General features: G+C 33.8%; 1 long non-coding RNA gene across 1 annotated transcript; it reads left to right on the top strand.

The window, feature by feature from the left end:
- The first annotated feature begins 4,748 nt into the window (after positions 1-4,748).
- Positions 4,749-14,843, top strand: LOC111511114 (uncharacterized). The gene is made up of 3 exons (XR_002722864.2): positions 4,749-5,189; positions 13,923-13,984; positions 14,513-14,843. It is a non-coding gene; the product is annotated as an uncharacterized lncRNA (long non-coding RNA).
- Positions 14,844-16,481: the final 1,638 nt, after the last annotated feature.

Genomic DNA, 16,481 nt, shown 5'->3' with positions numbered 1-16,481 from the left:
AAAGCGAGCATTCAATAAGCTTAAAAGAGATAAAAATAACGAAAACCTGATTGAATATAAAAGGCTGGATGAAATACGTATCAAGCATCAACACATCGACACCAGTTAGCGTTATTTGCAATAAAGTAAAGAAAATATCAGGAAAGTATTGCTACAACACAATAAACAACTTGGTGTATAACAATAAATCCATGATATCTTCTCCAGACATAGTTGAAACATTGGCAACATCTTACCAACATCATTCTCAGAACAGTAACTATGCACCAGAATTCATACGAAGAAAACTCACTTGTGAAGCGGAACCCATTCCACTTGAAGAAGACCAAGATACCCCATTAAATGCTCCAATATCCATGCATGAACTAGACGAGTCCCTCAACAACACCAAAAATTCCTCACCAGGCCCTGATAACATCCCAATAATGTTCGTGAAAAATCTCCCAAACAACGCCGAAGAGCTCCTATTGAATATCTATAATAGAATATGGACCACCAAGGTTTTTCCATCAGAATGGCGTAAGTGTATAGTTATCCCTATTCATAAAGGTGGCAATCCAAAAAATCTGCCAGACTCCTACCGACCTATTGCACTCACATGTGCTATGTGTAAGTTGCTGAAAAAAATAGTGAATACGAGATTAATGTGAACCTTAGAACAGAAACAACTAATCAGACCAGAACAGAGCGGTTTCAGAAAAAAAAGATCTACTGTAGACAACCTTGTGGACTTAGAATCCTACATTCATGAAGCTTTCGCCAATAAACAGATGTGCATCGCAATATTCTTCGATATAAGCAAGGCTTACGATACTGTTTGGCGATATTATATCATTAAAACCCTGTGGAGCTGGTCCAATGGACACCTATCGAGCTCAAAAATCCAGGAAAACGGTATACCACAAGGGTCCCCATCGAGCGTCACTTTATTTTTGGTGGCAATCAACAACATACTCGATAGATGAAAATCCCCAATCAAGTCAAGACTATACGCAGATGACCTAGTCATATATACGAAAGGCCGAATCCAAACAACCATGAACACAGGTCTTCAGACAGCTTTGAGGAATTTGGATCAATGGTCACTCGAAACCGGTCTACAACTCTCTCACAGCAAAACTAAATACATGATTTTCTCAAAAACAAAACAGGACAATCCAAAAGATTCTATTCTCCACAACAGCCCTATCGAATATGTTGACAACATCAAGTTTTTAGGCATGATATTCGACAATAAACTCAACTGGAAATCTCACATCATGTACCTGAAGAAATCCTGTCAGAGAAGCCTCGACATCATGAAGACAATTGCATCCAAAGATTGGGGAGCGGACACCACAATATTACTTAACATTTACAAAACCCTCATTCGGTCCAGGTTGGATTACGGTGCCATCGTTTATAACTCAGCTAAAAATACAGTGCTCAGAAATCTAGACGTGATACAGAACAATGCACTAAGGATAGCTTTGGGAGCTTCTTGTACCAGCTCGATAACCAGTCTACAGTGCTTAGCTGGAGAACCATCTTTAACTTCCAGAAGAAAATACCTTACACTTCAATATGCCTTCTAAGTAGCCTCGAATCCAACAAATCCTGTTCACTTCAACACTATAGCCAACCGTTTCAAAAACACTTTCCAGAGAAACCCCAGAAGAGATTTACCCCTCTACGAAAGAGTGAACAGATATCTATCCGATAGTGGTATATCTATTTCAGCGAATACGAACCTAATAAACCCCCCTTCTCCTCCTTGGCTCATTTCTCCTCCAGAGTGTGACACTAGCTTAACTTTCCTGAAAAAATCTGAGACAAACACCCAAACAATATCGAAAACTTTTCATCACCATCTCTTGACATATGCTGGATACACCTGCATTTATACAGATGCTTCGAAAACAGAAGAAGGGACAGGAGCTGCTTTTACCACAGACAACCATCAAGTTATATTCAAACTTCCAGAAACAGCCACAGTCTTTACGGGAGAACTCTATGCGATATGGAGAGCCATGCAGTTTGCAAATGAAGAAAATATTGAAAGATGTCTTATTATCACGGATTCCCTCAGCTCTTTATCAGCTCTTTCTGAACTCTATCCCAGCCATCCGATCCTCATATCGATAAAACATGAACTCCGAAGAATCTCTAATAACGGAATCAACTTGAGACTTTTATGGGTCCCTTCACATTGTGGAATTATAGGTAATGAGAGAGCTGATTTGTTAGCTAAGAGAGCGATTACTGAAGGCGAAATCACAGCTCTTCCAGCTATAATACCGTCAGACATGAAGGTCTTCTTAAAACACCTTCAAAACAAATCAAGGCAATTTGAAAGGGATACCTCCAACTCCAAACTACATGAAGTGAAGAAGAGTATTTGCCCTTACAAATCCATCCCGAACAACAGAAAACATCAAGTTGTGATTACACGACTGAGATTAGGCCATACTAGAATCACTCACGTCTATCTCAACACTCGCTCCACCGAACCTGTGTGCTATCTATGTGATACGACTCTAACCGTGAAACACATATTGTGTGAGTGCCCACTGTACCATCAAGAAAGGGTGAATCATCAGTTTTCAGAGACAATAGAAGATATTTTGGGTGAAAATTGTAACTTTAGGAAACTGTTTTCATTTATGAACAATATTAATCTATTGCAACGTATTTAAAACAATATTTTTGTACCAAACATTAACAACATTTTTCAATATGTACTGATCCGTCGCTAATAACCCTAGCGGTTGATGCGAATTGATGAATTAAAAAAAAAATCCTTAATAACTTCTGCAACGCTTTGGTTAAAGCACGCTCCATACTAGAAATAGTAGTATTGGTATCCTCCATCTATTCATTTTATTAAATATTCCTGAATTCATCACGTTTTGATAAACATTGGATCACACATTCATGACACTGTAGCCAATATTTTTCAACTCATTAGGCTCAAAGGTTTTAACTGAAGAATGTATCACTGGTCTAATTTTGTTGTAGGTATTGATGCTACGTTCGTCACCGCTGTTTTCTTCCGAGTAATTACGGATGCGATGATTCTCCCCATCATTGGTCCAGCGAAATGAGGAATTTGAAACTGAATTGGATAGACTTATGGTAGACTTTTCGAGTTTGTGAAAAAATGATAATTCCAGAACTTCAAAATAATTTCAAAATATTTCAAAGTACCGTTAGAACAAAAGCACCGTTAGACTATAGTATCGGAAACCTGGAAAGTATACAGTTTGTGTCAAATCAAACATCCAATTGAAGTTTGAGACACAAGAGTGAAGATCAAAAAAATATATGTTTCAGATATCAATTCATTGAACCATCCCTATTTTAAATAAAGAGTCACGTGTAAAGTTTGTTTTGTTATTGATAATTAAAAAAAAATGCGAATTTTTGATTATCAAGTAATACGTTCACCAAAAACTTTTTTCAACAAAACGTTTAAGACTTGATTTTTGAAACAAAATTAATTTCTTTATATGCTGCGACTCAAGTTATTTGTACTATAAAAACACTAGAAACAATTTCGCAGACAATTATTATGATTTTCAGGAGCAGGATTTGAATAAGTATGTTTCTTTATTTTGGAAAAGTAATTTGTCTGTGACACTTTTTCTTTTTTTGAATTCTTAGGACTGAAATTTTTCGTTTCTATCGATTCTAAAAACCTAGTTGACTATGTTAACTATGAGAGTTTTCAATAATTTTCAATTTTTTTTGCAAACAAACATTACAAAAATGTATTTCACTTTGAAAGCCCGTTTTGAAGTTTCCGCTAGAGAATTTCAATGTTGATAACATATTTTCCAAAATTATTTCTCTGCGGATGGTTGAGGACTTCTATTCGAACTCAAAGAGTGTTGTTCAAGAAGAAATGGCATCCTGAAAGAAACATTGAGTTCTTCATTGAGAAACATTCAAAAACTGTTCTAATACGAATATTACAGTAGGTATATTCATTTAGATACGTTCTCTACGGAATCATTATCTGCAAGTGGATTAAATCTTATTCTTTTCAATATAAGGCTAGCCGAAAATAATATAATAAAATATGAAATAATTGAATATTTCATCCGTCTATTTGTCGAACGTTCTTCCTTTCAGTATGTTGATTTTTTTTAACAGCTTTTATAGTAATTCATGGTTTTTTGAAGTCCTTATACCAGAATATACAGTCAAATTTTGAGAAGAGAATCGTTAAATACAATTGATTTATTTTTAAAGGAAATGCTAGCGGAGAATCTTTCAAATACTGGAATCGCAATAGATTACATTAGTTTTTGAAAAACCGTCTCTGGAAGTTCATTCAACAAAGACGCCTTTCTCGAAAAGAACGAGTTCTCAAAAAGTGTAGTTGAACCTTGAAGAGATGGGCAGCTGTACTTTGCTGCAGACTGCTGATATATATATGACTGTGGATTCTAAAGTAGTCTAGACATAAACCTATAGATTTCTTCGTTGTCTTCTCTGATGGCTAACATTATTCAATAAAGTTACTGGTAAACTACAAAAATTATATTAAATTCATGCATTACCTTATCGGGATGAATCTATAAATGTAGTGATTTCTGACAAACCCTTCAAGAATTTTGAAGCAACTTGTGAAAATCCAAAACGTTGATTTATCCAAATCTTTTATCTTTCATTCCTGAATTGAATCCTCATCTAATGAATTTCCAATTTCTTTTCATATTTTATCGCATATTTGATTCATTTCACCATGAATAATGGAAATGTAACTCTGTATATATAAGTGATGTTTCCCTTTCATATCATCAAATTGTCACGTGGTTCTCCTCATGTGTTGGCACATGGAGTTGCACGTGATATTTATTTTAGAATTGTCTAGTAACCATTTTATTTCTTATATGATCAAAGATACAATTATAAAACAAGAAACTTGACCAAAATGAATCGTAAATAGGTCAATAACGTCAGTGTTATGGTGTTTGGTAAAAATATAATTTAATCAAACGAGTCGTAAAGAGATCAAAGTCAAGGATGACTTGATAGTACAAATAAATTTGTTCAGGGCTGAACTGATAAAGCAAATTGGGTCAAAACTTTAGTAATTAGGAATTCAACCATTCACTATTTACAGATCTGTTCCAACAACTCATTCGATATTTTCAAATCGAAGACGGGAAAATCAGCAAGTGTCTCAAAGAAAAATTAGCAAGGTAAGTATCAACAATTTCAATATCAAAGGGGGTTATTTGAAGCACAAGCATCTCATTTCATGTGGGTTTCATTTTTGGACGTTTTTTGGACGTATTTCTATCTGTAATTTTTCAATAACTACATGGTTTGAAAATTTCGTCTGGTTTCAATTGGAAGTTGCATTTTACTTTCATTTTGTGTAAGAAAAATGTATGTATCCAGAGCAATTTTCAAAATTGTTCTCAAGATGTAACACTGATTCAATAAATACGGGTTAAGGCATAGTTGGAAAAAAATGTTCAAATAGTCATGAATTTTTTGTGGCCAAGACTAAACTCAAAATTGCAGAAAAACTTTACTGAAAATTTGGAATGGTAAAGAGATTATTCAAAATCATAGTTGAACCTTATGTTATTTATGAACCTATATATATATATATATATATATATATATATATATATATATATATATATATATCTGTCATCTTCTGTCATATACATACATATATATATATATATATATATATATATATATATATATATATATATATATATAAAGATGGCAAAGGCATGATATTATATTTCATGAACAACGGTTGGCAGTAGTCTAATGCTATGCTGGAGCATTTGAAATGATTTTTATGCTTTTTTTTGATTTCTGATAACTAGGTTTTTATATAATAATATCATTATGAATCAGTTCTGAAGAAAAATTTATATTACTGGACACCATAGTAATTCTGTGAATGAATCTCAAAAACTAAAACAATATGAAGCCAAATAAGCCAAAGTCAGTTCAGTTTCCATAGAAAATTGTATGTATTTCATGTTTGAATCCAGGAAGTTTGAGGAGGAATTTCAAGACGATTTTCAAGGTGCTGAAGATAAATTCCAAAAGTTTTATAGTTTGCTGACACGAAATAAAAAATCAGAGAGATGGAAAGAAAGATAAGACAAAAAGTGAGGTAAATCCATAAGAGGCTGAGTCAAATAGATATTTAGCACATAAGGCATTCTCTGAAGATATCTCACCAATCAGTTAGAAGAATTTCCAACTGGTTTTGCACTACTGGGTTTTCACTATTCGCAGGTTAGTCTATGTGTGTCCGTGAATCGATAACAATTAAATATGATAACACTCGTCAAAGAGTGGTCCCAAAAAGCTTTCAGTTGAAAAATTGATAGCTCTTAAAGTGGGATTTGGACAGCAATAAACCGATATACGAGAGTGGTCTGAAAAGTTTCCCAGCTCAATACTCGTAAACAAAAGGTAGTGAATTTCGTTGTTCATCTGTTGACACTTACTCACCAAAGTTTCAGTCTTTTTGGACAAAATCGAGTATCGAGCTGCCATTGAATATTCGTTTTTGAAAGGCAATACACCTACGCAAATCAAAGATGAGTTGAATTTTGTGTATGGGGACTCAACTAAATTTAAACGTAGCCGTAAGAGCTTGGGAGACAATGAACGAAAACTTCGCCAAAGTTCACCAAATAGTGCTGAATGACCGCCGAACCAAAGTGAGAGAAATATCAGAGGTTATCAACATGTCAGAAGAACGTGTTCGTCATATATCAAATCAACATTTGAGAAAACTGCTCGCACGTTGGGTGCCGCGTTTGCTCACGTTAAACCAAAAACGTGTTTGAATGAACATTTTCAACGCTCTGTTGGCGCAATGTAGGGTACAACATTATACGCCCGAAACAAACATTTAATCCAGACAGTGGAATGCAAAAGGGAAAGCGGCTCTAACAAAAGCAGAAACTGTTTTTTCGTTTGGGAAAGTGATGGCGACTGCTTTATTGGATAGTCGTGGAGTTATTTTAATCGAATATCTTCAGAAATGATAAACCATTACAGGAGCATACTACGCATCATTACATGACAAGCTGAAGGCAGAACTTGCAGAAAAACGGCCACATTTGCAGAGAAATAAATCCTCGGAGGACAGATATTTTTGTCAAAAGAGGCAATCCACCTCCGCAAACCATTATTTTTCAGAGAAAGACGCCGAGTACTATCTGGACGGGTTACAGATATGGGAGCATCGCTGGAAGAAGTATGTAGAGTTGAAAGTAGACTGTTGAAAAATAAAGAAAATCTGAAAAAATGTCACGTATCTTTGTTAGGTCATAAAATTTCCAGACTAACCGAGATATTTGTCAAATTAGTTCTTCTGGAAAAATTGTACGAAATCAGAGATAGTTACTAACAGTACTATTCACAAAACTAATAACTTCAGTAAATTCAGATTAGTAGCTGTTTTGACGATCAAACTTATTAATTTTTTATTATAGGAATGGAGGCTTTCACTGCTAGCGTCAATGTTTTGATTGGCTTCTGCCGTGGTCTCCTTTGGTTATAATCTCCAAACGTTTCAACTGCAACTGCGGTCATCTTCAGTGGCGTGGTGAAAGTAGCCTTCTTAACGTGTCAACTGAAACTTTTTCAACTGATACTTTTTCAGCTGACACATCAAGGAGAGTACTTCGCATCTGAAGATGACTGTTGTAGTTGTAACGTTTGGAGATTATAACCAAGGAAGGCCACGGCAAAACCTGGAAGCCAATCAAAAACTTATTTATTTTCTATTTGTCTGATCATCACTAAAAGACAGAAATATATGGAATGTGAATTCTTTATTAACATAAAATGACTCATCTCATCGAGGAATTTCAACGTTTATTGGCCGTGGCCACTACGACTAATCAGTCAGTGGAAAGATACGGATTCATTCGAGTCATTGATCAGATTTGAAATTTTGTAACACTTTAGGGTTTTTTCCAAAAAAAGGGCAAACTGTATACCTCATTAAATAGTGCAACATGTACAATTGTACAACATGGATCAACAGTGATGGTACTGTACTTCTTTTATGATGAATTGATGAAGCGAAAGTGCAATGGCATGTAGTAAGCGCCAGCTCGTGGGAAAACAGGTCACAACACACATTCTCTCTAAAAATCAATAATAAACTGCATCACAGATTTCACCTCATTATAAATAGTAAGTAGTTTACAGAAAAATGAATGCGGAAAAGCGCTCTAGATTCGTTGACTGAAAAAATGTAAACAAATAGAGTGATCTTGGCGATAATTCATGAGCGTACGTGAATATTTTAGTTTGGAAAAGTTTTGTGATTGATGGGATCAGTATTCGTATTCTTTCACGTTGCCCTTTAGGTGGAGAATGAGAATATCTTTCTCATGAACGATATCCATCCTTTCTTTAACATAGAGTAAACTACGTTCATGAATCACGAAATAAAAGTACGATCCCATTCAATAATAAAAACAGCATGCAGTCATCAACAATGAGTGACAAAACAATGCTTCAAATTCAATCCACAAATACATTCAATGATATAAATAGAAAATTATGATGAGACCTAATAGAATTCTCGATTTTCTGAATATTATCATATATATCATCAGCATGAAAATTTTGAATATCCTGAAATAGAATCCGTTTGCGTCTATATTCACATGTTTTTTGAAAATATTACTTTCAGATTTTTGAATTCCCGAAACTACAGAAGCAACTAGTTTAGTTGAACTTGATGTTTAAAGTTTGATAGTGAAAATAACACCCCATCCATGAATAACAAAACCAGCGATAATTTGGAAAACTCTGGCTCATTAGCTGTCATCAATACACTTAGTTGCAGAAACAACACACACGAACGGAGTCATCAACAGAAGCCGGCCGCACTTTGTGGTTTCAGTCGGATTGCCTCTGGTTAGAGGTTTCACTAGTCACCACGGAGGCAGCTTCAGCTGCCTGCGTGACATGCGGGTCCAGTACCTACTTATATCTGTTTTAAAAATCTGTTTTTCCGGTAACCAGCTGTCGCACCCCTACGAACGACAACCCTCAGAAGTCGAAACTTGTGCGAGCTAAGGATTAACGAGGTCTTACCTTTTAACGTGTGATTTCTAACACGGGTAGGACGATAGCAAGTGGAGATCGATCGTTCAGACTAGGGCTTGAACCACCGACCAACACGGCAGTCAATTCGAGTGAGTGAACAAAGCACCCACGCCGAACCGCTTGGCTACCGACCGACCAAGCTACAAATGACGGTTGAGTGAGTGTATTTGATATGAATCAAAAACAGGGAAAATTCATGGACTTAGCACTTCGAACATATTTATACAAACCGCAGACATGTATTGTTGACATATGTTCCTGACTTCAAGGATATACAAGAGTGTGCTCATTACGAGAATGATGAATTGTCGATCCAAGGAAGGGGAGATAAAATGATTTGAATTTTAGGATTGGAGAATGCTGTTTTATAATAACTACCAATGAAAAAAATCAAATAAAAAAGTTTCAGGAAAAATGAAGATTTTGAACCTTATTATCAAACATTTCTCTTTCAGGAAAAAAATTGAAATATCGGGTTTTTCAATTTTGATTTATGCTCCTACAAACATTTATTTCCACATTATCTGTATTCTACATTTGATATAATTTTTTTGAATCGAGATTTTCAATAGATCTCTTCATTTTGATGGTAAAATACTTCATATTCAGCTCACATTTTCCAGGTGTTGAAAATCTTTTTTTTAATCAAAAGCGGCTTTTTTGGTAGAAGTATATGTGTGGAGATGTAACATTTGGAAAAATGTGTCAGAAAATGCCAATAACTGAGAAAACGTTTGGTTATAAAATCATTTTTGAATTGATTGTTTGGAAAAAAAGTCAGTTGAAAAATATAGAATGAGATATTACATTATCGAATGGAGTCATTTCAACTCATTATTTGTGGAAAATATACAGAAATAATTAGTTTTCTATATCAAATGGTTTCAACTGAAAATTGCAAAACTCACAGTTTCGAATATAATAAAAATTGATTTATGAAATTTCAGTAGGTGTAATAACGAAATTCATACTTGAATATATTTTTACAATATCTACATTCATTAAAGTATCATAAAAATTGATAACAAGAATCAACAATAATTGAAGTGACTCAAAATACGGTGATCATCACGGAAAATCAAATGTAATAAATGTACCTAAAGGAATGTAATGGAGTGAACTTTTAGAAACAGACTATGGTTTTTCATAAATTTCACCAAAAACTCTGTTTGGAACTATTTTGCAATTATGCACTGAAAGTTATTTATTTCTCATGAAATTTTAAGTGGAATAAATATATTTTTTCACTAAAGAAATTCATTATCAAAATGTCGAAGTTCTTAAAACAGTATTTTTTCCAAAATAAACATAGGACTTATTGGAATGAAATTCTTCTAAGTACACAAGGTATAAAATTGTCATGAGAAAAATTTGAAAGGAAATGTGAAAAGCATTTTAAAATGATATTATTTCGATATGTCGCGTTTTTTTTGACAAATTTTTCAATTGTAATGTTACTTTTTTTCACACTATCTGAAACTTAAAAAAACTCACAATTTTGAAAGAACTGTTCCAGTACATGGGTATGTCTTACTGAATATTCTTATTAAAAAAAATACAACGTATTCAAAAGCATATATGAGTTTCTACAAAATATCGTCAGAAACAATTGAGTTTTGCAGGAAAAAAAAATAAAAGAAAACAACCGGTTTTTCCATTTCTTCGGGAAATTCGAGTTACGCGAAAAAACGGTTCAGACAAAAGTCGGCAGACTTTCATATTTCCTATATTTTTTTTATGTTTATTTGATCTTATTTCTTCACCCCTGAAATTTATTTTATTCGTTCCATCACACTTTGGACGGAGTTTAATTTTCTGTTTTTTCAATAAGGTACCCCCTCATAATTTCTCGGCTATTAAAATATCTCAAACGATAATATCTCAGAAGTAGAATCTCAGTAAAAAAAGATTCATGCAGAAACTTTACTAATTTGGGGGTTTTATGTATTTCCTTCGTTGATTGCCAGCACAAGCTTTTGAAATTTTTTCATATCAAGCGCGTTATCGAAATCTTTTTGAATTGAGATTTTTTGTGTGAGAGGTTTCAATTGGTAAATTTTATTCCAAAAAATAAAAAGAGGGGGAACCTTCCAATCATAAGCACCAACCAGCAATCATAAGCATAATATTCTCCTGATTTATCAATTCTTTCCTTTATTGCGTTTCTGAGAGGTTTTCGCAATGGTCAAATAGAATTAAATCGAATAAGACATTGAAAGACTTCACTTTCTTCAATGGTCTTTGAAATTCTTTCGCTCAAGAGAATCATATTTTTGATATTACTAGGTGCCTCGTGTGTAAGAAATTCAATTTTTATTTCACTCCACTTCCTTTTTTGAGGTGGACTCAAACCGTTAGTGAGCCAAATTTACCGCATACCCAAAAATCATACAACTTGTAAATATGACTTCGTGGATTTTGTTGAATGAAAAGATTATTCCTTGAATTGCTAGCGATTCATCATGAAAAGTAAAGTTCGAGTAAACGATATAGTGCACCCTACCTTCCAGCAGTTCCCCTTTGATAAAATAGTTAGGGAGCTAACTAATTTTGTTATTCAATAATCATTTCTGATTATATAAGAATCATTATAATATTATTAATCAATATAATATTATATAATCAATAATTATATAATAAAATATAATCAATAATATTATTAATAATATTATATTATTTGTATTTTATATATATATATATATATATATATATATATATATATATATATAAATATTTCCTTTATATAGATGAGTGGGAAAGTAGGGATTCAAATAATAGAGTGATGATTGAGAATACTTCAGAATATTACTTACTCGCACTTGAATAGGTGTGAACCACAATTAACCCTTGCGGGTTGCGATGGAGAGTCGAATAGACCCACTCATTTGTGACCTAACCTAACTTCTTACTCGATCGCTTCAAAAACACTTCACTAACTTTCTTCGAGAGCTTCTGATAATTCCCCTTCCATATTCTCCATTTCACTATCACTGTCGTCATTTAAATCAATAATGAATTTATTTCCACCATTGATATGGAATTGTCCAATCTCCATATAGTCTTTTTCAAATAAAACTACTTTTTTAATCCTTTTCTGCCAATCTTCCTCGGTAATATTAAATACTTCTTCTTTAACTAGCTCTATCACCTTCTTATCAAACTTGTTTGTTTCAATTTCCCCCATATTAACTCGATGGGTTTGAAAACACAAAACTAGGGGGGAAATCTCAATACGGTGTGTCCATACTTTTCAGCAATACTCTCAAGGGCATACACTTTTTCAAATGTTTTTGTTTGTAAAACTTCAAGTAGTTGCTTTTTGATATGGTTATTTTCAAAATACAAATTGTTATCCATCAAAAAACTTTGTATTTCATTTTTCCTCGGAATTTTTATTTGGTACTTTGATGAGCTATCGCGAATGATAGGAAGCGTGGTCAAGAACTATTACACTGTTCACATCCAAATTTGGGGCCAATGTGTTTTCAAACTATTCCCCAAAAATATTAGCTTCCATGTTCTTATGATAGTCAACATTGCAGTTCTCATTTTTTTTTCCACATAATTTCAAAGAATTCGGAACCCATCCTTTACTTCCTCCTCAATGCACAATGATTAGTCGCGATCCTTTGTTTGCAGGCATATTAGGCGTACACATTCTCCAACCATCAGTCCACCCTTTCGTAACAGTGTCGTGACTGTCATACCAAGTTTCGTCCAAACAGAAAATTTGCCGTTGTTCTTGTCTATATTCAGTTATTGGTTCTCAGTATTTCTTACGCAATTCCACTATTCTTCTGCTTTCCATAACTGCTTGACGTTTGCTTATCATATTAAATCTAAATGCTAGTTTCTTTATCCAATCCTGAAGAGTTTTGTCACAGCAGCTCACGTTATGGCCGGAAGTATTCAATTTCTTCCTTATGATTTCAATTGTAGGAATCTCATTGCTTTTGTAACAGCCGTATTTGTTTTTTTTTTAATGATTTTTTAGATGAACATCTAAAGGTTTTGGTAATCCCGCATCACATCGCGTCTTGCGTTCATAAACCAAACTTGATATGTAGATTCTTATATGTATACATTGAAACATACTCTCTGTGTTTCAATATTCAAATGTATCCGAATCATAGCGAATTCGTAGCGGCATTATTTCTATGTATTATTTTTTTTAGCCTTTGAGTTCGCCGATAGCTTTAAGAATTACTATATCAGTTACTTCGACTATACCATATCATTCCGGTATACAAATTTACTCCTCCCATCAGTTTATCTTAGAACAAATTCATTTAACTGAAGACGATTCTTGCGTAAGTTATCAAGATACGCATTCAATTAAAATAGATGAACGGGCAGTGAGATCGGCAGTCTAATGTCACCCTTGAACTCTCGAGACCTTGCTACCATTACTCTTAATATGATAAAAACGCATAACCCAATTCATGCGATCGAAAAGTAGGTCAGCGGCACAGATTTACATTTCTGAAAAGTGATTGCTATTGATGTACTTTCTTGTAGTGCCAAGTACAGTGACCCCTTGATTTCACTGCCATGCCATTTCAACGACCTTTCTCCACCGGGACGTTGCCCCTCCGAGGAAGATTATTGAAGATGATTTTGTGTCGTTGACATAGGCGGGTTGCACTTTTAGCTTCTTTAAATGTGTGAGGATTTGCTAAGAATCCTGTACATTTTTTCCGTTTTTATTTTCTTCATTTTTTATGGTCATTTCATTTTATTCATAATATACATAATATTAAAAACTTCTTATCAGGGTCACAATATATTTTCAAATTGATGTATCAATTTCCTTTTTTCAGGGCCGCTGCCTCTCCGGAGAGGATTACTTATTGAAGATGAATATTTTATGTCGTTGACATAGGTGAGTGGCACTTATTACTTTTTTGAATCCTTTACATTTTTTCAATTTTTTTCTTCATTTTTTATGGTCATTTCAACTCAGTCACGTATTTATTTTTCTACATATAATATTGATAAGTTCTTTTTAAGGTCAAAATATATTTTTCCAATTGATGTATCGATTCCCTTTTGTTGGATACGTTGCCCACCTAAAGCAAATTATTGAAGATGAAGATTTCATGTCGTGCACATAGGCGGATGACACTTATCACTTCTTTGAATACGTTAGGATTAGTCAGAAACCCTGTACATTTTTTCAATTTTGTTTTATGTTTTATTTTTTAATATTAGGAATCACACGTTAAAAGGTAAGACTTCGTTAATCAATAGCTCGCACTTCTGTTTCGACTTCTGAGGATTGTCGTTCGTAGGAGTTCGACAGCTGGTTAACGGAATAACAGAAAATAGATGGTTATCTCATTTTGGTCATGTATATATTTGGAAGTTCTTGTCAAAGTCAAAATATATTTTCAATGTTCAATGTTCACAGGAATGATTTTTGAACTGGCTAACACAATAATCATGAAGGTTATCCAGATATGCATCCAGTGGGGTCCAAGGACTAATGGATGATTTAGAACCCAAGTTTTAAAATACACAAAGTGGAAACGGTCCATTTACCGCAACTGAGGGACGCGACAAGGTTCCTCGATCCGAAAGCAAAAGCTAAGCTTTTGTTAACCGGGAGGATTAATCAGGACCCTAGAACATTATTTAATTTTTTGTTTTTTCATTCTTTCATGGTTATTTCAACTTCGTCATGTATAAATTATATTGAAAAGTTCTTGTCAAGATAGAAATATATTTTTCAAATGGATGAATCAATTTTTTTTTAAGATCTTTAACTCTCCCAAGAAAATTATTGAAAATGAAGATTTTATGTCGTGGACATAGCCGGGTGGCACTTATTCCTTCTTTGAATACGTGAGGACTTGTTATAAGTCCTTTACATTTCTTAATGTCTGTTTTCTTTATTTCCTATGGTCATTTCAACCCAGTCACGTATAATTTCTGTATGTAAAATATTGAAAAGTTCTTGTCAAGGTCAAAATATATTTTTTAAATTGATATATCAATTTTGTTTTTAAGGAAGTTGACCCTCCGAAGAAAATCATTGGAGATGAAGAATTATGTCGTGGACATAGGCACTCATTACTTTTTTGAATACGTGAGGATTTTTTATAAATCCTTCACATTTCTCAATTTCTGTTTTCTTTATTTTTTACGGTCATTTCAACGCAGTCAGGTATTTATTTTTGTATATAAAATATTGACAAGTTCTTGTCAAGGTCAAAATATATTTTTTAAATTGATGTATCAATTTTGTTTTTAAGGAAGTTGACTCTCCGAAGAAAATTATTGGATATGAAAAATTATATCGTGGACATAGGCAGATGGCACTTATTACTTCTTTGAATACGTGAGAATTGGTTATAAATCCTTTAAATTTTTTGAATTTGTTAAACTTTTTTTGTACACATTGTATTCACTCTAACAAGTTGTCAAGTAACTGTCATTGATATATGATTGATAAATCAATTGTGCTGAACTTTCTCCTCAATATATTTGAGGTTGTTAAGTACTTTCTTAGTTTTCGATCCATATTTCGTCTTAAATTCACATTCAGTCACCGGGTAGGTGAATTTCGAAGATTTAATAACATTTATTAATTTCTGTTTTCTCAATTTTTTATAGTCATTTCAACTCAGTGTCGTATACATTTTTGTTAATATAGTATCAACAAGTTCTTGTCAAGGTCAAAATATATTTTTCGAATTGATGTATCGATTTGTTATATGTAGAAACGTTGCCTCTCCGAACATTTCTTCAATTTTTATTTTATTCATTTTTCATGCTCATTTCAGCTGGCGTTTATTCATGTCCATATTTTTGTTCAACTATTCAAAAAACATTTCAACGTGAGATTTTCACTTGACAGTTTACAAAATCGCGACACGTGTTTCGCTATAGAATAGCATCTTAAGGCGTCACAATACTCAAAATAAATTTTTGAAATAGTTATATGATGTAACAGAGCCATATTAGCCTTGAACAGACAACCTGTTACCTCAGGGCTAGTACTATAGTGCCACCAACATTTAGCCAAAGCCTCAGTAGATAATAACATTATTCTGAGGTGGGTTGAAGCGCACGACAGGAGTAAAAGTGATCGCATAACCGACTCTTTAGCCAAGAAAGCGGCAGAACTAAAAATTTTAGAAACCAGTGACCCCTTTGGTCTGATGACTTCGAAAATTGCGGAACTAACCAAACGTCACACCCATGCTCAATTCCTAAAGAGATGGGATGTAATGAAAGGGTGCAGTCTTGCCAGGATCATCCTGGGCGACCCTGGGAAGCTGGCGCCGAAGAAATATGTGGCGATGACTGGGAAAAACCTACGGTTTCTGACTGGCCACTGTCATCTAAGGAAACACCTCCATATTATGGGACTAGTG

This window comes from Leptinotarsa decemlineata, unplaced genomic scaffold, assembly GCF_025532065.1.
Source record: "Leptinotarsa decemlineata unplaced genomic scaffold, Ldec_3_MD MMD2_tig00000218_RagTag_RagTag, whole genome shotgun sequence".
Lineage (NCBI taxonomy): Eukaryota > Metazoa > Arthropoda > Insecta > Coleoptera > Chrysomelidae > Leptinotarsa > Leptinotarsa decemlineata.
The sequence above is the reverse complement of the archived record's forward strand: the minus strand, read 5'-3'. Positions and strand labels throughout refer to the sequence as shown.